Source organism: Pseudophryne corroboree, chromosome 2, assembly GCF_028390025.1.
Source record: "Pseudophryne corroboree isolate aPseCor3 chromosome 2, aPseCor3.hap2, whole genome shotgun sequence".
NCBI lineage: Eukaryota > Metazoa > Chordata > Amphibia > Anura > Myobatrachidae > Pseudophryne > Pseudophryne corroboree.
This window is the reverse complement of record NC_086445.1, coordinates 248,093,682-248,119,315: the sequence shown is the minus strand read 5'-3', so window position 1 is coordinate 248,119,315 and position 25,634 is coordinate 248,093,682. Positions and strand designations below refer to the sequence as shown.

The 25,634-nt window shown below is 46.9% G+C and overlaps 1 protein-coding gene and 1 long non-coding RNA gene across 2 annotated transcripts in view; one reads left to right on the top strand and one right to left on the bottom strand.

Annotated features, from left to right (window-relative positions):
• The window catches only part of ESYT1 (extended synaptotagmin 1), a 238,862-nt gene that overhangs the window by 184,228 nt on the left and 29,000 nt on the right, over window positions 1-25,634 (bottom strand). The window lies entirely within an intron of this gene.
• LOC135013405 (uncharacterized) overlaps window positions 4,811-25,634 on the top strand; it is a 39,734-nt gene continuing 18,910 nt past the window's right edge. Inside the window, exon 1 of the long non-coding RNA XR_010212085.1 lies at window positions 4,811-4,902. This is a non-coding gene — a long non-coding RNA (uncharacterized LOC135013405). The remainder of the gene's footprint in view (window positions 4,903-25,634) is intronic.

Genomic DNA, 25,634 nt, shown 5'->3' with positions numbered 1-25,634 from the left:
TAAAGTTGGACGCATCAGCAGCTGTCGTAGATTAGGCCCTCTACGGTAGGAGTGCATAGGAGGTCTTGTATCTCACTGTTGATCACCCGGTGTGTCCAATCCTATATACACTGCCAAAAATACATAAATCCCTTGATACCCCCCCTGGACGCCCCATTATATCAGCCAATGACTCACTTCTCCAACCCATTGCGAGATTTGTTGACAGTTTTCTACAACCCCTTGTGCGTAATATGTGGAGCTATATCAGGGATACTGGTGATTTTTTGGATAAAATTTCTAAAATTGGTGACATTCCTAATGATGTGTTACTGGCATCTATGGATGTCAATTCACTGTATACAGTGATTCCCCATCTTGCTGGCCTAGATACGCTTAGGCTGGCGCTGAGTGGTGGCACCCATGATGGTCCCCCTGTCGAATTTCTGGTAGCATTGGCTGAACTTGTTCTCAGCAAAAATCATTTCTGTTATGGCACGGATTTCTATATCCAGGGCACCGGGACCGCCATGGGTTCTAACCTGGCGCCATCTTACGCCAATTTATTCATGCATCAATACGAAAATATGCATATTGTCCTGAAATTTGGAGATAAGTTACTTTATTTTGGGCACTACATTGACGATATTTTTATCCTGTGGAGAGGTACGGAGGCTGAGTTTCATGGAATGGTACAGTATCTTAATTCAATTGATAGTCCCATTCGCTTTACTTATGAAATACACCATGACTATATGAACTTTCTTGATGTGACGATCTTTCGAGAGCACACCCATCTAGGATCTACTTTGTTTCGTAAACAGACTGACCGGAACACATTGTTGTTTGCTACCAGCCATCATCCGGACAGTCTCAAAGAGAATATGCCCATTTCTCAATTTTTTACGTGTTTTACGGAACAACTCTTCAATGGCTACTGCGGACCAACAACTTTCCGAGATGTCTGAAAGATTTTTGGCACGAGGGTACTCACCGAAGGTGGTCTCCAGATGCCTTAAGAAAGCTAAGGTCAAGTATAAAAATATTGGTCAGAAGTCAGCATCGAGATTTGATCCCTGTCGGCTTATCTTCACGTCAACTTTCGATACAAAGTCTAGGGCTGCTGAAAAAGCTATAAAGAAGCATTGGCCCATAGTTGCAACAGATGCTAAATTGGAGGGTCTGAGCCAAAGACCTCCTATGCACTCCTACCGTAGAGGGCCTAATCTACGACAGCTGCTGATGCGTCCAACTTTACAACCACAGATCGTGAATCCATCATGGCTGACAATGAGGAAAACAGGTTGTTTCCGGTGCCCCGATTGCACAACATGTAGATCTATGATGAGTGGATCTTCTTTTGCCCACCCGCACAGTGGAAAACGGATCCCTATCAAATACAAGCTCTCATGTTTGTCTGAATTTGTGATCTACATTATCATCTGTCCATGTGGGCTGTATTATGTTGGACTTACCACACGGTGCTTCCGTGAACGTATGGCAAACCATCGTTATTCAATTAGACAGGCTCTGGAGACCAATAAAACGGACAAACCAGTAGCCAAACACTGGTTACAATATAAACACTCAGTATCAAGCCTCAAATGTATGCTGATTGACCATATCCCACCTTCCATTCGAGGGGGTGATAGGGAACTAAAGTTGAAACGACGCGAGTCACGGTGGATCTTTGAGTTGGAGACACTCACTCCGCAAGGCCTAAATGAAGCAAATCCATATGGAATATTTCTATAGGGGTTTATAGTCATGGTGTATTCTTAGGACTTACTTATGGTTCTTCTCTCTTTAAATGTTCTATATCTATGGCCATACCTGTTGGGAGCATATGTTAGCTTTACTGACGCCAGCCGTGATTACGGCGGCCTCATTCAAGCTCTATGTCTCCTGGCCAGGTATATAGTTTTTTAATCTTTTGCTTATTTTGTTTTTATTGTCATTAATAAAGGTTATATTTTATGTTAGTTAGATAACATTATGGTATAATGCATACTTTCGTCAATGTGATGTTTGGACTGACCCACCGTTCTATGTGTCACTTTAAGGTATTAATATCTCCATGACAACGTTTAAAAGTCTAATGTTTTGTCTCTGATACAGTACGTTTGGCCATTTCAGATAGTTATCGCGTTGTCATGGTTACGCGCGTCACTTCCGGTAAGCACGGGACGCTTCCGCTATTCGCGTGCACTCCACGGGCCGGTGGAACGCACATGCACTTCCTGTTTGACCTGATTAGAGGTTTGAATACATTTTTAATATGCCTGGTGCCCTCGTTTTTGCATATAGTGCTGAATATAAGTGCACACTTTCTTTGAGATTGTCCAACTGATACTTGTGTGAGTTTGTTTGTACGTAATGTTTCATTATTACTTCTGGATTGACAGGAAGTGACATATGTGGGTGTGTTTGGCCTACTCAGATTGGTGATGGTATAAATATCTGTACATGTGAGCTTGCTGAACATGCTGCTTCTGGTGCCCTGTCACCAACAACACTGTTTTTGTTGTCTTGACAAAGATCATTCTAATATGATCGAAACGTCGACCTACGGATGTACCAATAAATGATCTTCTGACTTTCTTTTATGAAAATTTGGTGAGTGCCCTCTTTTTTCAAAAGACTATTATTAGGAACTCACTACTCCTTGGGGTTGAGCACCACCGTGTTGGCCCTTACTAAATACAGCCTTGTGCGGATGTCTACGGCTTCTATATCTATCTATCTATCTATCTATATATATATATATATATATATATATATATATATATATATATATATCTATATCTCTGTATATCTCTATATATATATATATCTCTATATATCTCTATATATCTCTATATATATATATATATATATATATATATATAACCCTGACGCACCTAGCTTCCCCAGCAGTAAATTTGTTAGCAGTTGGGCAAAATCATGTGCACTACAGAGGGGGCAGATATAACATGGACAGAGAGAGTTAGATTTGGTCATGGTGTGTTCGAGACTCTCACCACTACAATCCATTCTGAATGCAGCGGCGAGGCTTATCTTCCTCGCTAGACGTTCATCGTCTGCAGATCCACTCTGTCAGTCCCTCCATTGGTTACCTGTACTCTACCGCATTCAATATAAAATACTTTTACTCACACACAAGGCCATTAACCAAACTACACCAACGTACATCACTTCGCTTATCACAAAATATCTCCCAACCCGACCTCTTCGCTCTTCACAAGACCTGCGTCTCTCATCCACACTCATTACTCGCTCCCACTCACGACTGCATGACTTTCATCGGGCTGCACCCACTCTGTGGAATGCCCTACCACGCACAATAAGACTCTCCTCTAGTCTCCAAACCTTCAAGCGTTCCCTCAAAACTCACCTCTTTAGGCAAGCTTATCACATTCCAGAACCGCCCACATAACTTTCATAAACCTTCCTATCAAATTACATCCACTCTGTACAGTCCAAACATATCCTCACATGTCTTCTCATTCTATGCAATAGATAGCACCTTTCCTTGTGTACATATGCCTAATTCCCTATAGATTGTAAGCTTGCGAGCAGGGCCTTCCTACCTCTATGACTTTTATCACCCAGTTTGTTATTGTTATTTCAAATTGTAAAGCGCAACGGAATTTGCTGCGCTATATAAGAAACTGTTAATAATAAATAAATCGAAATTGCAGTGTAATAGTAAAGCAGCCAGTATTTACCCTGTACAGAAACAAAATAACCCACCCAAATCTAACTCTCTCTGCACATGTTATATCTGCCACACCTGCAGTGCACATGGTTTTGCCCAACCGCTAACATATTTGTTGCTGCGATCAACTTTGAATTACCACCATTGTGCCGTGTGTATGCACTATTTGGTACGTTCAGGAGCTCAGGGAAATAGTGTAATCTTAATTTAATAAAATTTTACCGGGTGTACCCATCTTTAGAGCTTACAAACTATGGGGGGGGGCTAACAAGGATGGTACAGAGAGGGGGAGTCAGTATTCTGGGACAGAAATTGGCGATTTAGGATGTGATTGTGAAGTTTTGCAGAGTGGAGGAGAGTCTGATAGGCAGAGAGAGCAAGTACCAATGGTGGGGTACAGCACAGGAGAAATTCAGGAGGCAGGAGAGTGAGGAAGGTATCCAATGAGGTTACATATACACACCAAGAGACAGGACCATGTAGTCCAGGGCGTGGTCATATGTTTCTACTTTTCCACTTGGCATGTAGGGAAGCATGTTAGGTCTTTAATGAGAAAATAAACACAAATAAATTATTGCTGAAAAACTTTCATTCTCTCTTTTTAACTAGAACTGTGCAGTCATGGTCAGCCAATGGTGTAATGATAAGTAATAGTGTGAGTCAAGGACAAATCATTGGACTGCTGTTATGGCAGATGGCAAGGTCACAATATCCAGCTGCATAGCAATTCTAGTTTCATAACCTCAAATCCTGCATCTCATATGGAAACAGATAGTACAGTGAGTGACTCAAGTCACAAGCAAAGATCACAAGGAGTGGGTGCAGATTTCAGTAATGCAACCACAGGAAGTGTTTACGTGATCTGGACGAAATGGAAAAAGGCCAAATCTGACAGAACTTACAAAGCATTGATATCTATTCTAGCAGCTTGATAAACGGCCTGATACAGTATATAAACTATTTAATATTGAATGAGACACACACAAGAAAATATATCTAACACAATGTACATATCATAGAAAACACACACACACACACACACACACACACACACACACACACACACACACACACACACACACACACACACACACACCTCACAATGGGCCTCATTAATAGGTAGATAGATTTAGAACATCAGATGTGTGTGATCCGCTGCAGTGAGTGTGTACTGTAACTCAGAATAGGGGCTACAGTCAAGGCAGGTAAGTCACATTTTCCAGGTGTGCCCCTAACGCTTCTGAAGTGCTAAACCACCATTAATGCCCCTGCCCTACACCCTTACATCATCCCTGTATTTTGGCGAGTGGCACACACCTGCCAAGAGTTCCAAGTAACAGGTACAAAAGTCCTCTTTCTAGTGAAATGCTATTTAGCTTGGACATATCTATGTCTGTTTGGTGCAGTTTAATAAATATCTCTAATATCACCACACAAATGACTAAATCAAATTCACAGTCATTTACTTTTCAAAACTGAAAAACCCTACAAATGGAACTGAATTAAAATGAAAGGATCTCTGGCACTGGTAAGGGTGTATAATGTAACCTTAACCTATTATAGTGAAAGGTGGGATATGTCTGACTAAATGGTCCCCTAGTCACCAGGAAGAAGAGCTAATCAGTTTTCTAGGACTGTTCAAAAGAATATAACAGTTCTGTCATAACAGGTGGTCAAGACCTTTTACTCAATAATACAATGTGAGCCATAGTAATAACACAGGAATAACCAAAAAGCATATAATCAAAATATTTAAATTTAATTTACCAGTGGCACAAAAAATACATCAAAATACTGTCTCATGGACAAACAAATGTAAAACTATAGAAACGTAAAATGTTTTCACTAGTATAAATAATAATAATGTTATGTCCTGATGAAAATTGCCATATTAAAGAGGCATCGAAACGTTGACTACATACTGGCTGTTAAGAGAAAGTTCTTGTGGCCTTGGAGTGCTGCATAAAATGAGGAATTATATATATACACACACACACACACACACACACGATCAAAAAAATCTGTCACTCACCACAAGCTACTCATTTGTAATGTGCTCCGATGCCCTCCCACTAAGGCTGCTGCTGAGATATGTAACATACTCTAATAAGGCGGGTGTAGTACGGTCTGCCGGCGGTCGGGCTCCCAGCAACCAGCATACCGGCGCCGGGAGCCCGACCGCCGGCTTACCGACAGTGTGGCGAGCGCAAATGAGCCCCTTGCGGGCTCGCTGCGCTCGCCACGCTGCGGGCACGGTGGCGCGCTACGTGCGCCACACTATTTTATTCTCCCTCCAGGGGGGTCGTGGACCCCCACGAGGGAGAATAAGTGTCGGTATGCCGGCTGTCGGGATTCCGGCGCCGGTATACTGTGCGCCGGGATCCCGACAGCCGGCATACTGAAGACCACCCAATAAGGCGCCACTCTGGAGGCTCCAAAATAGTGAAAAAAGTGAATAAGAAGCTGGCCGAATAAGAAGCTAACTTCAGCCTCATGAAAAAACAGTTTTTAATGCCAACGTTTCGGGGCTCGATCACCCCGTCATCAGGACACACAACAAGTGTACAGTGCTCTCACATACACAAACACACACACACACATATCTATAAATACCTGACAAAAGGCCTCCACCAGCTGCACGCCACTGTCCAGTTCCCGGTGTCCGAACTTCCGGTCCGGGTCCCGCTCACATGACCGGAAGTGCCGTTACTCGGGCCATTCAGCGTGCGCAGCAGCTTGTTGCCTAGCAAACAGGTACAATACAGCATTTACAGTAATTTTATAAATATATTTTATATATATATATATATATATATATATATACATATATATATATACGTATACATACACACACATACACACACACACACACACACACACACACACACACACACACACACACAATCCAAAAACCCGGCACTCCATTCAATAGTTCCAACAACCTGTGTGTCTTTGCTGCATTAAATATGCATGGCTAGTTAAGAACACATCTACAGTAGTTCAAACAAATAACGGCACTTCATGATTTGATGCTGTGAGCTTATATTGAAATATATATCATATAGTCCATAGCAGAAGATCCCTTCTGCTATGGGCTACATGATATGCTATTTTTCAATATAATCTCTCAGCATCAAATCCTTAAGTGCCGTTATTTGTTTTGAACTAGATGTGTTCTTAACTAGCCATATATAGCCAATTGCAACGGATTTTGTTGCGCTATATAAGAAACTGTTAATAAATAAAAAAAATAGGATTTTAATACCTACCGGTAAATCCTTTTCTCTTAGTCCGTAGAGGATGCTGGGGACTCCAAAAGGACCATGGGGTATAGATGGGATCCGCAGGAGACATGGGCACACTGTAAGACTTTGAATGGGTGTGAACTGGCTCCTCCCTCATGCCCCTCCTCCAGACCTCAGTTATAGGAACTGTGCCCAGAGGAGACGAACATTTCGAGGAAAAGGATTTTGTTAAACTAAGGGTGAGATACATACCAGCTCATACCACACCACACCACACCGTACAACATGGCATTTAATTAAACACAGTTAACAGTGTGAACAAAAACAGATCAGCAACAGCCTGACCCTTACCAAACACAACAACCTTTGTGTAACTTAAGCAATAACTACATACAAGTACTGCAGATAGAGTCCGCACTGGAACGGGCGCCCAGCATCCTCTACGGACTAAGAGAAAAGGATTTACCGGTAGGTATTAAAATCCTATTTTCTCCTTCGTCCTAGAGGATGCTGGGGACTCCAAAAGGACCATGGGGTTTATACCAACGCCCCAAACCGGGCGGGAGAGTGCGGATGACTCTGCAGCACCGATTGAGCAAACATGAGGTCCTCATCAGCCAGAGTATTAAACTTGTAGAACTTTGCAAAAGTGTTTGACCCCGACCAAGCTGTAATGCCGAGACACCTCGGGCAGCCGTCCAAGATGAGCCCACCTTCCTAGTGGAATGGGCGTTCGCCGATTTCGGTAACGGCAATCCAGCCGTAGAATGAGCCTGCTGAATCGTATTACAGATCCAGCACGCGATAGTCTGCTTAGAAGCAGGAGCGCCAACTTTGTTGGCCACATATAGGACAAACAGCGCCTGTTTTTCTCACCCGAGCCGTTCTGGCTACATAAATTTTCAAAGCTCTGACCACATCAAGAGACTTTGAATCAGCCAAGGCTTCAGTAGCCACAGGCACCACAATAGGTTGGTTCATATGAAATGAAGAAACCACCTTCGGTAGAAAATGTTGACGAGTTCTCAACTCCGCTCTATCCTCATGGAAGATCAGATAGGGGCTTTTGTAAGACAAAGTAGCCAATTCGGACACCCGCCTTGCGGACGCCAAGGCCAATAGCATGACCACTTTCCAAGTGAGAAATTTAAACTCAACCGTTTGTAAAGGTTCAGACCAATGTGACGTAAGGAACTGTAGCACCACGTTAAGGTCCCATGGAGCCACTGGTGGCACAAATGGAGGTTGTATGTGTAGTACGCCTTTCACGAACGTCTGAACTTCAGGAAGCGAGGCCAATTCCCTTTGAAAGAAAATTGATAAAGCCGAAACCTGCACTTTAATGGAGCCTTACTTCAGGCCCGCATCCACACCTGCTTGCAAAAAGTGGAGAAACCGCCCCAGGTGAAACTCTTCCGTATGAGCCTTCTTGGATTCAAACCAAGACACACATTTTCTCCAGATACGGTGATAATGCTTCGCAGTCACCTCCTTCCTAGCCTCAAGTAGGGTGGGGATGACTTCCCCGGGAATACCCTTCCTAGCTAGGATTTGGCGTTCAACCGCCATGCCGTCAAATGCAACCATGGTAAGTCCTGGAACACGCATGGTCCTTGCTGTAACAGATCCTCTCTTAGAGGAAGATGCCAAGGATCTCCTGTGAGTAATTCCTGAAGATCCGGATACCAGGCCCTCAGAGGCCAATCTGGAGCAACGAGTATCGCCTGAACCCTTGTTCTTCTCACGATCCTTATCACCTTTGGGATGAGTGGAAGTGGAGGGAACACATAGACCGACTGAAACACCCACGGTGTCCCCAGAGCGTCCACTGCTACTGCTTGAGGGTCCCTCGACCTGGAACAATATGTCTGAAGCTTCTTGTTGAGGCGAGACGCCATCATGTCTATTTGAGGAATTCCCCAACGACTTGTCACTTCTGCAAAGACCTCTTGATGTAGACCCCACTCTCCTGGGTGGAGATCGTGTCTGCGGAGGAAGTCTGCTTCCCAGTTGTCCACGCCTGGAATGAAGACCGCTGACAGGGCGCTTGCATGTTTTTCCGAACAGCGAAGGATCTTGGTGGCCTCCGCCATCGCCGCTCTGCTCTTTGTTCCGCCCTGGCGGTTTATGTGCGCCACGGCTGTTATATTGTCCGACTGAATCAGGACGGGCAGGTCGCGAAGATGATGTTCCGCTTGTAGCAGGCCGTTGTAGATGGCCCTTAATTCCAGAATGTTTATGTGCAGACAAACTTCCTGGCTTGACCATTTTCCCTGGAAATTTTTTCCCTGTGTGACTGCTCCCCAACCTCGGAGACTCACGTCTGTGGTCACCAGAATCCAGTCTTGGATACCGAACCTGCGACCCTCTAGAAGGTGAGAACTTTGGAGCCACCACAGGAGAGAAACCCTGGTCCTGGGGGACAGAGTTATTTTCCCGGTGCATCTGCAGATGGGACCCTGACCACTTGTCCAATAGGTCCCACTGAAACGTTCTTGCATGGAACCTGCCAAACGGAATGGCCTCGTAGGTCGCCACCATTTTCCCCAGCACTTGAGTGCATTGATGAATCGACACTCTTGGCGGTTTCAGAAGTTCCTTGACCATGTTCTGGATTTCCTGAGCTTTTTCCAACGGAAGAAAAATCCTCTGCAGTTCCGTGTCCAGAATCATGCCCAAAAACAACAACCGAGTTGTCGGAATCAACTGCGACTTTGGCAAATTCAGGAGCCAGCTATGTTGTTGCAGCACCCGCAGTGAGAGCGCAACGTTTTTCTGTAACAGCTCCTGTGATCTCGCCTTTATCAGGAGATCGTCCAAGTACGGCATAATTGTGACCCCTTACTTGCGCAGGAGCACCATCATTTCCGCCACTACCTTTGTGAAAATCCTCGGGGCCGTGGAAAGACCAAACGGCAACATCTGAAATTGGTAGTAACAATCCTGAACAGCGAACCTCAGGTACGCCTGATGAGGAGGATAAATGGGGACATGTTGGTAAGCATCCTTTATGTCGACTGACACCATAAAATCCCCCCCCCCCCCTCCAGACTGGAGATCACCGCTCGGAGAGATTCCATCTTGAATTTGAAACTTTTCAAATACACATTGAGGGATTTTAAATTCAGAATCGGTCGGGACCACGAACAGGCTTGAATAAAACCCTTCTCCCTGCTGTGACGGGGGAACCTCGACAATGACTCGCTGCTGACACAGCTTTTGTATCGCCGTACACACTACCTCTCTTTCCGGAAGAGAAGCTGGCAAGGCCGATTTGAAAAATTGGCGTGGAGGCACGTCTTGAAACTCCAGCTTGTATACTTGGGTCACAATTTCCAGCACCCAAGGATCCAGGCCCGAGAGAACCCAGACCTGACTGAAGAGTTGAAGACGCGCTCCCACCGGTGCGGACTCCCGCAGGGGAGCCCCAGCATCATGCGGTGGATTTGGTAGACGCCGGGGAGGACTTCTGCTCCTGGGAGCCTGCCACAGCCGGCGATCATTTTCCTCTACCCTTACCTCTTGCCGCAAGGAAAGATGACCCACGTCCTTTCCGGGATTTCTGCGACCGAAAGGACTGCATCTGATATGGGGGCGTTTTCTTTTGCTGTGGAGGAATAAAAGGCAGAAAAGAGGACTTACCCGCGGTAGCTGTAGAAACCAGGTCCGCGAGGCCTTCACCAAACAAAACTCCACCCGTGTAGGGGAGAGCCTCCATAGCCTTCTTAGAATCAGTATCACCATTCCACTGATGAGTCCACAATGCCCTTCTAGCCGAGACCACCATGGCATTGGCCCTTGATCCCAAAAGGCCAATATCTCTCGCCGTCTCTTTTAGATAGACTGCAGCGTCCCTGATATGACCCAGTGTCAAAAGCACGCTATCCCGATCCAGGGTGTCTATATCCAATGACAAGTTATCTGCCCACCTTTCAATCGCGTTACTCACCCACGCCGAAGCCACAGCCGGCCTGAGCAGTGTACCTGTCGTGACATAAATAGATTTCAAGGTAGCTTCCTGCCTCCGATCAGCAGGATCTTTAAGGGTCGCCATTTCAGGAGACGGTAGCGCCACTTTCTTGGACAATCGCGCTAGAGCTTTGTCTACCGTGGGTGTTGCCTCCCACCCAACCCTATCCTGAGAAGGAAACGGGTATGCCATAGCAATTCTCCTGGGAATGTGCCACCTTTTGTCTGGCGTTTCCCAGGCTTTTTCAAAAAGGGCATTCAGTTCATAAGAGGGAGGAAACGTCACCTCCGGTTTCTTGCCCTTATACATACAGACCCTTGTCTCAGGGACAGCGGGGTCTTCCGTAATATGCAACACGTCTTTAATAGCCACAATCATGCACTGAATACTCTTAGCCACCTTAGGATGCAACTTTGCATCATTATAGTTGACACTGGAGTCAGAATCCGTGTCGGTATCAGTGTCTGCTACCTGGGTAAATGAACGTTTTTGGGACCCCGAGGGGGCCTGAGTGTGTAGTACCACGTCTCCCATGGATTGCCTCCATGCTTGGTTCTGAGACTCAGATTTGTCCAACCTCTTATGTAACAAAGCCACACTGCTATTCAACACATTCCATATGTCAACCCAATCAGCAATCGGCGGTGTCGACAGAGTAACACCTTCATTCTGCTCAGCTCTCACACTAACCTCCTCCTGGGAAGAGCATTCAGTTTCTGCCATGTCGACACACGTACCGACACCCCCAAACACACTGGGCTAAAGGGGACAAAGCCACAGCAAGGCCTTTCAGAGAGACAGAGAAGGAGTTTGCCAGCTCACACCCAGCACCACACCTGTCTGAAAAGCACAATGCCCCAGACCTATAAGCGTTTGTAATATAATACAACCAACACCAAAATTAAGTGCCCCCCCCCCTTTGTTTTCAACACCCTGTTACTTGTGACAGCAGTGGAAGGGCCAGGAGCAGCGTCTCTGCAGCAAGTTGTGGAGAGAAAATGGCGCTGGTCAGAGCTGAGGAGGAAGCCCCGCCCCCTACAAGGCGCGCTACGGTCCCGCTGAGATTATACTGGCGGGGGTCACAAATAATGCCTATGCACCTTAAAATAGCCAGATATTGTTTAAAAGAGGTTTTCATTGCAGCCCAGGCCCCCCCCCCCCCCCCCTGCGCCCTGCACCCAATCCGTGCCTGTGTGAGCGGGAGCAATGGCGCTCAGCGCGACCGCTGCGCGGTACCTCAGGAAGACTGAAGTCTTCTGCCACCTTCCGATGTCTTCTTTGCTTCGGTTACTCACCTGTCTTCGATCTTCTGGCTCTGTGAGGGGGACGGCGGCACGGCTCCGGGAGCGAGCAGCTAGGCGACCCAAGTGATCGGACCCTCTGGAGCTAATGGTGTCCAGTAGCCTGAGAAGCAGAGCCTATCAGTCTCACAGAAGTAGGTCTGCTTCTCTCCCCTCAGTACCACGAAGCAGGGAGCCTGTTGTCAGCAGTGCTCCCTGAAAATAATAAAGCTAACAAAAGTCTTTTTAGAGAATCTCAGTACAGCTCCCCTAGAGTGTGACCAGTGTCCTCTGGGCACAGAATCTAACTGAGGTCTGGAGGAGGGGCATAGAGGGAGGAGCCAGTTCACACCCATTCAAAGTCTTATAGTGTGCCCATGTCTCCTGCGGATCCCGTCTATACCCCATGGTCCTTTTGGAGTCCCCAGCATCCTCTAGGACGAAGGAGAAATATATATAAATATTTTATTTATACAGCGCTCTCTCTCCAACAGGAGAAATATAATTATTTATTTTAAAGAATTTAAACACAGTATCACATGATAAAAAAAAATGGACATAGTCTTGATATATAAACAAATGCTTTATTGAGAAGCATATTTGATGAAGTAACACTGACTTGTGGTTTGCCAACACTGTGTAATTTCCCATCTAACATCAACAAATATTTGATTTACTGGTAATCTGTAGATATTAACATCATTTTAAACACTTGCAAATCGTATTTCTTTCTGCAAACTTCACTGCTCTCTCATACAGCCACCACTCCTCCTCCTATTCTCATTTTACTACCAGTTTACACCCCATCCACACTATGGCCAGGCTGGCAACCCCCATTACTCATTGTCTTTCTAATCCTTTATTCTGTCCCCTGTTACCACCTCTATCCCTCTCTCCCAGTCTCCTACATCTCATCCTCTCTCCTCTCCTCTGTCTGCCTCCCTACCCCTCTTCTGTTTCCCCATTGCAATTCACTTCTGCCCCTTCACACCATTTATACCCCACCACTCAACCCTGCTCTCTCCCTCCTCTGCCTGTCTCCTCACCTCTCCTCCACCAGTATCAAACTGCACTCCCTCCCTGTCTCACTCATGCAGTCTCCCTTCCTAGCCAAGGCCCCAGCACCATCATCACACCCTCTTTATCCTTTCCTTCCAAATTACTCCTACCTCAACGCTACAGCAATCCTGATAATCTCATTCACATCTCTCCCACAAACTCATACCCCCTATCCTGTGCACTCTGGAATGCCAGATCTATTTGCAACAAACTGGCCCCCACTCATGTCCTTTTCATTTCCAACTCCCTGCACCTCCTGGCCATTACAGAAACCTGGATTACTCCTCATGACACCACTTCTCCTGCTGCTCTCTCTGCTGGGGGCCTCACATTCTCACACACACCCCGACCCGGGGGTCGCCATGGGGGTGGTGTTGGGATCCTTTTACCCTCAAGCTACACATCCCAACTTATACCTCCAGAACCTTCTCTTACATTCTCTACATTTGAGGTCCATGCAATACGCCTCTACCAACCTACTAATCTTCGAGTTGCTGTAATTTACCGTCCACCTGGCATTTCCTCCAAATTCCTCGACAACTTTGCTTCCTGGCTACCTCACTTCCTCTCTTCTGACATTCCCTCCATTATTCTAGATGATTTCAACATCCCTATCGATAACCCCACAAAATCACCTTCCTTTAAACTCCTTAACCTCACCTCTTCACTTGGTCTCTCCCAGTGGACCACCTCACCCTCCCATGTGAACGGGAGCTCACTGGATCTGGTTTTCACTCACCGCTGTGATATTTCTGATTTCTCCAATTCCCCTTTTCCCCTCTCTGACCACCACTTGCTCTCTTTCAACTTATCTATCTCTGCTTCCCCATCTCTCCCTCCTAAGGCTACCATCACGAAGCGTAACATTGAGGCTATTGACACCTCATCCCTATCCTCCCTGTTTGACTCCCTTCTCTCTCTCACATGCCCTGAACAAGCCACATCCCTATACAATGCATCTCTTACTTCTGCCCTTGACTCTGTTGCTCCGCCAACCACTATTCACCCTCGCAGATCAACACCTCAACCCTGGCACAACAAATGCACCAGATATCTACAAAAATGCTCACGTACTGACGAGCGACAGTGGAGGAAATCACGCTCTAAAGCAGACTTCCTCCATTTCAAATTCATGCTCTCATCCTTCAGTACTGCCCTTTCCCTTGCTAAACAATCATACTTCAAAATCCTCATTTCTACCCAGTCTTCCAACCCCCGGCGCCTCTTTGCCACTGTTAACTCCCTCCTCTGCCCACAACCACCTCCTCTCCCTTCCTCATTGTCTGCTCTTGACTTTGCCACTTATTTCATATCCAAGATTGACTCCATACGTCAGGATATCACATCCCACCAGACCAGCAACCAGCCACCACCCATCCTTTGCCACCCCTCCCCTTCCCTCTTACCAACTCTGACATCTTTCTCCCATGTATCTGGCGAGGAAGTCATGGCCCTCATCCATTCCTCCCCCCCACAACCTCCCCGCTCGACCCTATCCCCTCCCACCTCCTCCGCTACCTCTCTCCTTCTGCCTGTTCCCATCTTGCCCACCTTCTCAATCTCTCCCTTTCATCAGGCACTGTCCCCTCTGCCTTCAAGCATGCTCGTCTCCCCTATTCTTAAAAAACCTACCCTTGATCCTAACACTCTCTCCAACTATCGACCCATCTCTCTCCTCCCCTTTGCCTCCAAACCTCTTGAGCGTATTGTCTATAATCGCCTCACTGCCTTTCTTTCCTCTCACTCACTGCTTGACCCATTCCAGTCTGGTTTCCGTTCTCTCCACTCCACTGAAACTGCCCTCACAAAAGTCTGCAATGACCTCCATGCAGCCAAATCTAAGGGTCACTACTCTCTGCTTATTCTTCTTGACCTCTCTGCTGCTTTTGACACTGTGGACCACCCTCTCCTTCTGCAAATCCTTCACTCTCTTGGTCTGCGTGACACTGCCCTCTCCTGGCTGTTCTCCTACCTCTCTGATCGTTCCTTCTCTGTCTCCTCTCATGATGCTACCTCCCCCCCACTTCCACTAACTGTTGGTGTCCCCCAAGGCTCTGTTCTTGGTCCTCTCCTTTTCTCTCTCTATACGTCCTCTTTAGGTGAACTCATTAGTTCTTTTAACTTCCAATACCACCTCTATGCTGATGACACTCAAATCTACCTCTCCTCCCCTGATCTCTCCACGGCTCTCCTCACTCGGACCTCAAACTGTCTTTCTGCTATCTCTTCCTGGATGTCTCAGCGCTTTCTTAAACTCAACATGTCTAAGACTGAGCTGATCATCTTCCCACCCTCCCGCACAGCCTCACCTCCCACAATCTCATTATCCATTGATGGCACGACTATCTCCCCTAGCCCCCAAGTACGCCGTCTTGGCGTAATTCTTGACTCCTCCCTCTCCTTCAAACCACACATTTAGCACCTCTCACATTTTCATCTCAAAAACATTTCTAGAATCAGACCTTTTCTCACCCAGGATGCCACTAAAATCATTATTCACTCACTGATTATTTCCAGACTGGACTACTGTAATCTCCTCCTAACTGGCCTCCCTGACAATTACCTCTCTCCACTCCAATCTATCCTCAATGCTGCTGCCCGGCTCATCTTCCTCACCAAACGCACTACGTTTAGCTCCCCTCTCCTACAGGCCCTCCACTGGCTTCCCTTCCCTTTCAGAATCCAATTCAAACTTCTCACACTCACTTACAAAGCTCTCACCCACTCCTCTCCCATCTACATCTCTGACCTTATCTCCCTTTACTCTCCCACCCGTCCTCTTCGCTCTGCTAATGCACGCCGACTCTCCTGTCTTCTGATTACTTCCTCCCACTCCTATCTCCAAGATTTTTCACGTGCTGCTCCCTTTCTCTGGAATTCTTTACCTCTCCCCCTCAGACTCTCCACCTCTCTACAAAACTTCAAACGGGCTCTTAAGACCCATTTCTTTACCAAACCTAGCCAAATCTCAACCTAACCCTCTGTTCCATGCTCTCTATGTACCCCATCTGTGTCACCCCTGTCTGTCTACCCCTCCCCTTAGAATGTAAGCTCTCACAAGTAGGGCCCTCTTCCCTCATGTGCTTATACTTTTCTTACTTTAATAATCCTCAACTGCCCAGATCCCGCAGTTTTTTGGCCACCTGGAACTTATCTCTATGTTTACTGGTGTAGTTATGCTTAGTTGCCCTGTACTTGTCCTATATTGTCTTCAACTGTAAGTCACTGTTTTCCTGTTTTGATTATGTGCATATGTACTCTGTAATTGGGCGCTGCGGAACCCTTGTGGCGCCATATAAATAAAGGATAATAATAATAATAATATATAGCCTTCCCGCTAGGATGCGGGCAAGGCAGGGAACACGGGTGAGGGGGCAGCATGTGCTCAAAAAAGGGGCACGGCCAGCCAGGGAGGGCGGCACGGCCCCACCAGCATCACTATTGTGGGCGGTGTAGCACTCGTCAGCATCACAAATGGGGGCTTGCCTGGCCATCGACGTTGGTGTGCCCAGCAATTATGGAGGTGCTGGGCTTCCTCCAGGCTCTCCCTTTACTGTGAATAGACATCGTGCGGCGGCACTGCAATGGCATGCTATTTTATCAGGGTGCCGGTAAAACAGCCTAGTGCAATGACTATGGCATCAGGGTCTCCATAAAGCCATTTGGCTCTAGCCTATACAGCACATCACCAGTGTAAAATAAGAAAGGGACCACTCCTTGAGTCAACACTATAGCTTTGTCAGAATAATGCACTCTGTAGTACTGTTTGCTAAATAGATACATCTGCCAATGCAAACCTCTGTTGCAGACCAGTGACTGATAAGGGTGAATGCCATCTTACAAAAATGCTAAACATTCAGTGACAGATAAGAACTAAGCTAAACTGCAAGGTAGAACATGGCTGCTACACTGCAGGAGTAGGGAAGGAAGTGATCCAGTCAGGATCCCAGCTGTCGGGATCCCAGCAGTCAGAATACCAACACTACTCAGAATGCAGACACTAGGGACACCAACCCTGGCGACGAAATCCCAACAGCCGGAATCTCTAAAGTGCATCCACCAGGACACAGGACAGGCAATCCGCCTGGGGAGGGGGCGTTAGGTTTAGGCTGCCCGTGGGGGTTAGAGGGGGACGGATTTAGGCACCACCGGGGAGGGTTAGGTTTAGGCTGCAGGAAGGGAGGGTAGGTATACTTACCTTCCCCTTTTGGGATTCCGTTCATCGGGAAGCCGCAGTCGGTATTTTGACCGCCAGAATCCCAAACGCCAGCAAATGAATCCCAACCCGGGAAGGAGGGCCAGGCTCCTACACTGCAGGGGGGAGCTTTGGGAGGCAGAGAGGAGGGGGAAAGCTGAGCTCTGGGGAAATGGTAGGGCCTGACTCCTAAAATGTGAAAGAAAGAGGAAGTTTGGCTCCTACACTGCGAGGTGGGAAGGAGAAATGTCAGGCATCTACACCACAAGTACGCATACAGCAAGATACATTCATTTGTCGTACAGACGGCTTCTTGCTGTATCCATGTGACTGGACCGCATCTAAAAGGTTTTTGTTTTATTATTTCAGTTATCTAATGTGTTTCAGCTGCTAAGGTATGAATATTTAAATGATGTGGGCGTTTTCAAAAATCGGAACTACACATTGTTTAAAAACAGTCCTTGTGTGGGCATGTAAACGTTGTGATCACCTCCTCAGATCTCCTGAACATTCAGAAAGATATGAGGAGGTGGCGACAGATGCCATGTGGCCAAATGCAGCATGACATCTTTCCCCCCACCCCCCATCGTTCGCAGATGCCAGCACCCTACCAGGTCCCGTCGCTCCACTCCCTCTCGCTGGAGGACACATCGCTCCGCGTGTGGGGGCCCTTAGAGTAAAACAAATTGGACACAAAGTGGATAATACCCTATTACTATCAAAGGATTTCTCTTGACATCAGTAACATTGTCATTACCAACTGAATTAACAATATTTCTAAACAGTGTATATCATCTTACATAGGGCCCGATTCAGACCTGATTGCTGCTGTGTGTTTTCACACAGCGGGCGATTATCAATAGACTGTGCATGCGTGTGCACCGCAATGTGCACGCGCGTTGCCAAACAGTGACATACTGGTGCAAAAATTTTGATTGCACAGCCATTCGCAAGCTGATTGACAGGCAGAGTCAGTTTGTGGGTGGTAACTGAATGTTTTCTGGGAATGTCAGGGAAAACGCAGGTGTTCTGTGGCGTTTTCAGGGAGGGAGTGTGACGTCAGCTCCGGACCCAATCAGCCCGTTCTCATCACACTGGAGGAGTAAGTCCTGGGCTGCGCACAGACTGCACACTGTGGGAAAATCATTTGATGGTGAGTGTGGTGCAAACGGATTTGCAGCTGTCCGCTGACTGAAGGGAATTTTCGCACGGCGTACACATGTGATCCCACACTTGCATGGGCGAATTTACACTCCCCCGGCAACTATCCGATTGCAGGACAACAAAATTTGCAGCACAGTGATCAGGTCTGAATCACCCTCATAGTGAGAGGTTCTGCATTGTTGGTCGCCATTGCTATTAAAATGTAAACTCCCAAACCAAACATATGCATAAAGAAAAAAAGACTAACATAGCGACACTCCTGCACACTGGGGGGGTTTAATCACTTTTCTATGTTTATTCACACAATTTTTCAAATTATTTTGCAGTCATTTTAAAAGTAGTTGTCAACAATGTCTTTTTTTTTTTTTTTAATATTAAATTTTTATTGAATTTTCACACAGATTACATGTACGTGTATATGTAAATTGGTAAACAAAATCTGGATGGGGGTAAAGAGACAAACATAAAAACAGAACTAATAAAGACATAGGGGGGGAAAGTACATATCAGGGATATCGTAATACAACAATGAAAAACATAGGCCCTCATTCCGAGTCGTTCGCTCTGTATTTTTCATCGCATCGCAATGAAAATCCGCTTAGTACGCATGCGCAATATTCGCACTGCGACTGCGCCAAGTAATTTAACAATGAAGATAGTATTTTTACTCACGGCTTTTTCATCGCTCCGGCGATCGTAATGTGATTGACAGGAAATGGGTGTTACTGGGCGGAAACACGGCGTTTTATGGGCGTGTGGATGAAAACGCTACCGTTTCCGGAAAAAACGCAGGAGTGGCTGGAGAAACGGGGGAGTGTCTGAGCGAACGCTGGGTGTGTTTGTGACGTCAAACCAGGAACGACAAGCACTGAACTGATCGCACAGGCAGAGTAAGGTTGAAGTTACTCAGAAACTGCAAAGTAGTGTGTAATCGCAATATTGCGAATACATCGGTCGCAATTTTAAGAAGCTAAGATACACTCCCAGTAGGCGTAGGCTTAGCGTGTGTAACTCTGCTAAATTCGCCTTGCGACCGATCAACTCGGAATGAGGGCCATAGTAAAGTGTAAAGCAAAAGGTCTACTTCACTTAACCCGTTAATGCCCGGAATGGTCCGGGGGAGCGAAGCACGGAGAGGTCTGGAGTAGTAACTGAAGCTCTGGAGGCACCTATCTGGCCCGAACCCTCCTTATAAAGGGACCATTTAATCCATTTCTTGCTAATAGAGGTATTTCCTGAGGAATACTCGACCTGTGCTGTTTCAAAAACATAGTGTTGATGAACTCTATTTTCTATCATAGAAATAGTGGGGATAACCGCTGATTTCCATTTGGAGGCGATGGCGGCTTTGGAGGCTATAAGGATATGGCCTAAAAGGTATCTATCACCGCTAGACATTTCCTTACCATAGTAATGGAAAAGTGCCAAGAGAGGTTCAGGCCAAAGGACCACTCCCAGAATGTGGGAAATAAGTAGAAACACTTCCCTCCATAGCGTCCGAATTACTGGACACTGCCAGAATATATGTAGGATATCCCCCACCATCCCACAGTTTCTCCAGCAACTAGCGGAGACATCTGGCCAAATTTTGTGCAGGCAATCTGGCATTAGATATACCCTATGAACCAATTTGTAATACACTTCACAATGATTTACGCATTTAGAAATTCTAAAACAAGATTTAAAGATATCTCTCCAAACATCTTCAGTGAAGACTGTAGGGAGGTCTTTTTCCCATTTGGTCTGTGCAGGGAAAACCCCACGATGGGCCTTAGTCACAAGATGCTGGTACCATCAGGATATGCCTCCCCTATTGCCGCTGGGTGTAAGGAGTGACATCAGTAGTTTAGGGAAATCAGTATGTGGGACTCGATTTGGAGAGCAGCTTTGAAGCCAATGTCGCAATTGTAGATATTTATAAAAGTCCTGCTTGGGAATCTGAAATTGTTCTCGGAGCAGGGAGAAGGGAACTAAGGCGCCGTCCCGGAGGACATCCTTTAGAGTAGTGAGACCCAAGGCCTGCCAATGGTATAGTTGCATGTCTGGTATCAATAGGGCTATAGTGTGAAGGGACAACTGGGGGGAGGGGATAGCACCAGGAGGGAGAGACCTAATTACTTCCTTCCATGCCATCAGGGTTGTGTGTACTGCGGGGCATTCAGCAATCCTGGTTGGAACGGAGTTGGTAGGCAACCACAATAACTCCGATAATGTGAAGGGGGATATCGCGTCCCGCTCCAGGGATACCCATGGTTTAAAATTGCTCTGAGTGAACCAGTCTCTAGCCTGTGTAAGTAAACAAGCTATATGGTATCTCTCTAGATCTGGATACGCGACACCCCCGACCCATTTAGGCGCAGTCAACGTGGATTTCGCTATTCTCGGTTTCGAGCCCCCCCATATATATTTAGTCAAAAGACGATTGAATCTGTTACAAACATCTTTGGGGAAAGCCCTTGGGATGGTACGAAACAGGTACATCAACTTTGGCAAGAGGACCATCTTCGCCGTCGCCACCCGTCCGACCCAGGAGACCTCCTGCATCATCCAATCTTTAATTATCAATTCAAATGTACGATAAAGAGGATCATAGTTGCACCCTATTAAGTCCCGCCCCCTAGATATATGAACACCCAGGTATTTAAGCGATCTAAGTTGCCACGCATACTTATAGTCATTCTTTAGACGACTAAGAGCGCTGTCGGAGATATTCAAAGGAAGGGCCTCGGTCTTAGTAGCGTTCAGTTTGTAATAAGAAACCGCTGCATATGAGTCTAATAGAGAATGTAAATGAGGTAAGGACGCTTCAGGCTCTCTAAGACACACCAGAATATCATCCGCAAAAAGACAGATTTTATGCGGCATCCCACCTACCTCTGGGCCTACAATTGAATCTGACATCCTAATTCGTTCCGCCAGAGGTTCCACTGCTAGTACAAAGATAAGGGGTGATAATGGGCAACCCTGCCGGGTCCCATTAGTAATATTAAATATGGAGGAGTTGCACCCATTGGTGAAAACCGAAGCCGAGGGTGAGGAGTACAAAGCCAATATAGAATCGAGAATCCTACCTGCAAATCCAAAATGGCCCAGGGTAACCCTTAGGTAGTCCCAATGGAGTCTATCGAATGCTTTTTCTGCATCCAGAGAAAGAAGCAAAAGAGGCTCGTTCCGGGCCTGGCAGCGGTCAATTAAGTTAATAACTCTACGTGTGTTATCTGATGCTTGCCTGCCCAGAACAAAACCCACCTGGTCCGGGTTAATCAAACTTGGCAGGAGAGGGGCGATCCTATTTGCAACCATCTTGGCGAACAACTTAAGGTCAGTGTTCAGCAATGCTATAGGGCGGTAGTTCTGAACCACTGTAGGGGATTTTCCTGGTTTAGGGATGGTTACTATTCGGGCCTCCAACATCTCTCTCGGGAAGCATGTGGAGTCAGAGGCTTCATTGTATACTGACGTTAAGAGTGGAGCAAGGAATAGTTTAAATGTTTTGTAGAAGTTGGAGGGATACCCATCCGGGCCGGGAGCCTTATTTACTGGACAGGAATCTATGGCTGCTATGACTTCGTCAAGTAACCAGGGGGCGCTAAGGGATTCACGGGTCTGGGCATCTATAGTGGGGAGCGATAACCCGTCTAAAAAACCATTGATGTCTGCCAAAGTGGGCTGAGGGGTGCCAGGGTCCTCCTTGAGGTTATACAGCTGCGCGTAATATTCAGCAAACGCATTCGCTATCTCGACCGGGTCAGTTACCTTGACTCCAGAAGATGTATGGATAGCATGAATGCGTTCCTAGGCTCTACGTCCTCTTAATTTGCGCGCCAATAACCTTCCTGCTCTATTACCAAGCCTGTAATAATTTTGATTTAACCGCTGCAGGTTGCGATGTACTTCGGTTAAGGCAAAGGCGTTCACTTTGTCTCGGGCAATAAGGAGTTGCTTAAAAAGAGATTTATTTTCGGGGCTTATTTTATGTGCCGCTTACAACCGCGCAGCCTCTCTGTCGGCTGATTCGTGTCTCTTCCTGTATTCGCGTTTAAGTCTAGCTGCGATTTGAATTGCAGAGCCTCTAATCACGGCCTTCAGGGAACACCAATGGGTAAAAACATATGTGTCTCCGGGGCAATTAGTGGACAAGTATAAGTCCAGAGAGCGCTGAATGGCCTGGTGGGCCTCAGGGTGAGCCAATAAGTGTTGGCCCATTCTCCAGGGGCCGTGGGGAACCACCCTCTTACTGATATCCCAAACAACAATAAGCGGTGAGTGATCAGACCAAGACATAGGTAATATGTCTATCTTGCTAATAGTCGCTAATGTCCATCTATCCGCTAATGCTAAGTCTATTCGAGAGTACGAACTATGGACATGGGAATAAAAAGTGTAATCTCGTTCTCCAGGGTGTTTAGCCCTCCAGACATCATACAGCGCATACTCAGCCAGCAACTGGCTAAATTTGCCTGAGGGTTCCTGAGGCGGGCTGCTACGGAGGGCCCGGGTCGGACGGGAGCGGTCAACAACGGGGTCCAGTACCATATTGAAGTCCCCTAAGATCAAAAGGGCTCCCTTAATACGTTCCTTGAGAGTTCTACAGAAGGTTCTAAGAAATGGGATTTGTTTGGCGTTGGGCGCATAACAGGAGACCAGAGTAGTCTCTACATTATCTAATTTACCCACTAATATTAGATATCTCCCGTCTGGGTCCTCATATTTATCGGACAGAACAAACGAGCAATGTTGTGCTATAAGGAGAGCCACGCCAGCTTTCTTGGTGGGCCCATTTGCCATGTAGCAGAGGGGGTAACGTGTGTTAGTGAATGAGGGGGGACTTTGGCTCTGGAAGTGTGTCTCCTGCACTGCTACTACATGCGCCTTAAGTTTATAAAAATAATTCAAGGCAACTCTCCGTTTGTGAGGGGAATTGAGCCCTTTGGCATTGATAGAGACTATGTTAACCATATTCCTTTGCAAAAGGAGCTAATAATTCCATTGACCAAATTCCGTGCTTAAACTGATATACCTGATAGGGGGGGGAAACATTTCCGGGAACAGGATGGTAGACAGAAAAAAAACTAAAAAAACAAAACTGAATTGATCTCCCTTGAGATCATAACCAGTCGCCATAATAAGGCAGCTGTGTAGGCTAAAGGGGGGGTTAGTGGCATAACACCTACCCATTGCCATACTTTATACTACACTTTATACTAAGCACATAAACATCTTGGTGATATTAAGGCATATAGTGACCTATGCATGTAAATATAACATGAGGGGCAAACATTACATAGCAAAAACTGTCCAACCTGGACACAAAGCATAGAAACAGACACTGAAATCAGAAGAATCGCTAGGGTCTCTCCAGCAACTCATCCTAAATATCAAACTCCAAATAACCAGAACTGGAGAGTCACCGGAGTCAATACGATAACGAGATAGCATCTGTGAAAGGTATCCGATCTCGAGCCGGGCACCTCACTTCACCGCGGACCAGTCCTGCTGAAGTCGACGGGGTGAGGAGTCCGCTGAGGGTTCCGCAATGTTCCAGGATTTGAGCAACTTTGCCCCTTCATCTGCGGTAGATATAGAAACAGTGGAGCCATCCCGATGGATCAGTAGCTTGGTGGGGAAACCCCAGCGATAAGGGATATCCGCCTTCCTAAGAGCTGTCGTGATGGGGTGAAAGGAACGCCGTTTGTAGAGAGTAGCTGCGGACAAGTCTCCGAAAAGCTGAAGTCCTTAAGGGCAGAGGAGTTGTCCGACGTCGGTCTTGATGCCTTCAGTAAAGCCTCTTTAACGTGAAAATAGTGCATTTTCATTAGGACGTCCCTAGGCGCGTCTCCTGGGGCCGCTCTAGCCTTTGGCAGTCGGTGTATTCGGTCAATAATGAAGTCTGCCGAAGGGGACTGGGGTAATAGAGCTTTAAATAGGACTACAGCATAATCGTGTAAACTGCTATGTGACACAGATTCGGGGACTCCACGCAATTTTAGATTGCTGCGACGTGATCTGTCCTCCAGCTCTGTGACTTTGTCCCGCAGAAGCTTTACCTCCGCCTCCAAGGCGTCGTGGGAGTCTAGCAGGCAGTTATGTGACCCCACAACCTCTTCCATTTTGTTTTCCAGATGGTCAGTGCGTCCACCTAGGTCATCTATGGATTGTTGACACGCCGTTAATGTGGTACGAAACTCCGCTGCCACATCTTCCTTAAAGCGAGACAGAAGTAGTTTCATAGTGCCCACGGTCAAAGCATCTCCATCTCCAACTTTATCCAGGCTTGTAGCAGTTATGGAAGCGGGAGGAGGCACCTCCAGAGAGGGGGGGGGGGTTTGCGGGACTTTATCTGTTGTAGTGCACCCGGTGGATTTAGGGCCTGACATCTTCAGGGATGCCTTGAAAAAAAGACAGCTGCTGCGCGGGCTTAGACGGCTTGCTACGTCTGGAAGGCATACTGAGACCAGTAAAAGACAGCTTGACGGTTCCGATCACGTATGATATGGAAAGTTGAAGGCTTCGTTATCCTCGGGGTCACCAAGATGTCACGTAGATATTGGCAAGGGTAGGGGAGACTGCTCGTTTTACATTGGCATGAGCAGGGTTGGCAAGGCTGTGAGACTAGCCATCATCTTCTATGTGCCTATATAGTATTGGGGGGAACTTCTGTCCCGCACCCCAGGTCACCCAGGTACTCTTAGGGTCAGGCCGCAAGTTGTAGAAGGTCGGGATCAAGCCCAGGGTCTCCCAGAGGGATAGTATATCGTGTAGAGGGGAGGTTCTTGGTGGCACCAGGTGTAGGACCAGGAGCGTTGCACGCCGTATTTCCTGGGCTCCTTTTTCACCGCTCCCGGGTCTAATGTGGGGCGCCTGTGAGTCGCGGGGCTACGTGTCTCCCTCCCGCTCCGTCCAGCAAGCCACCCACAGCCGCGGGTATACCTGCTGAGGGGCCGGGGCACACAGGCTCCCCCGGTATCCACCGGTATGCCAGTGAGCGTAGAGTGAGTGAGTGAGGGGGAGGTCTCGTCCTCCG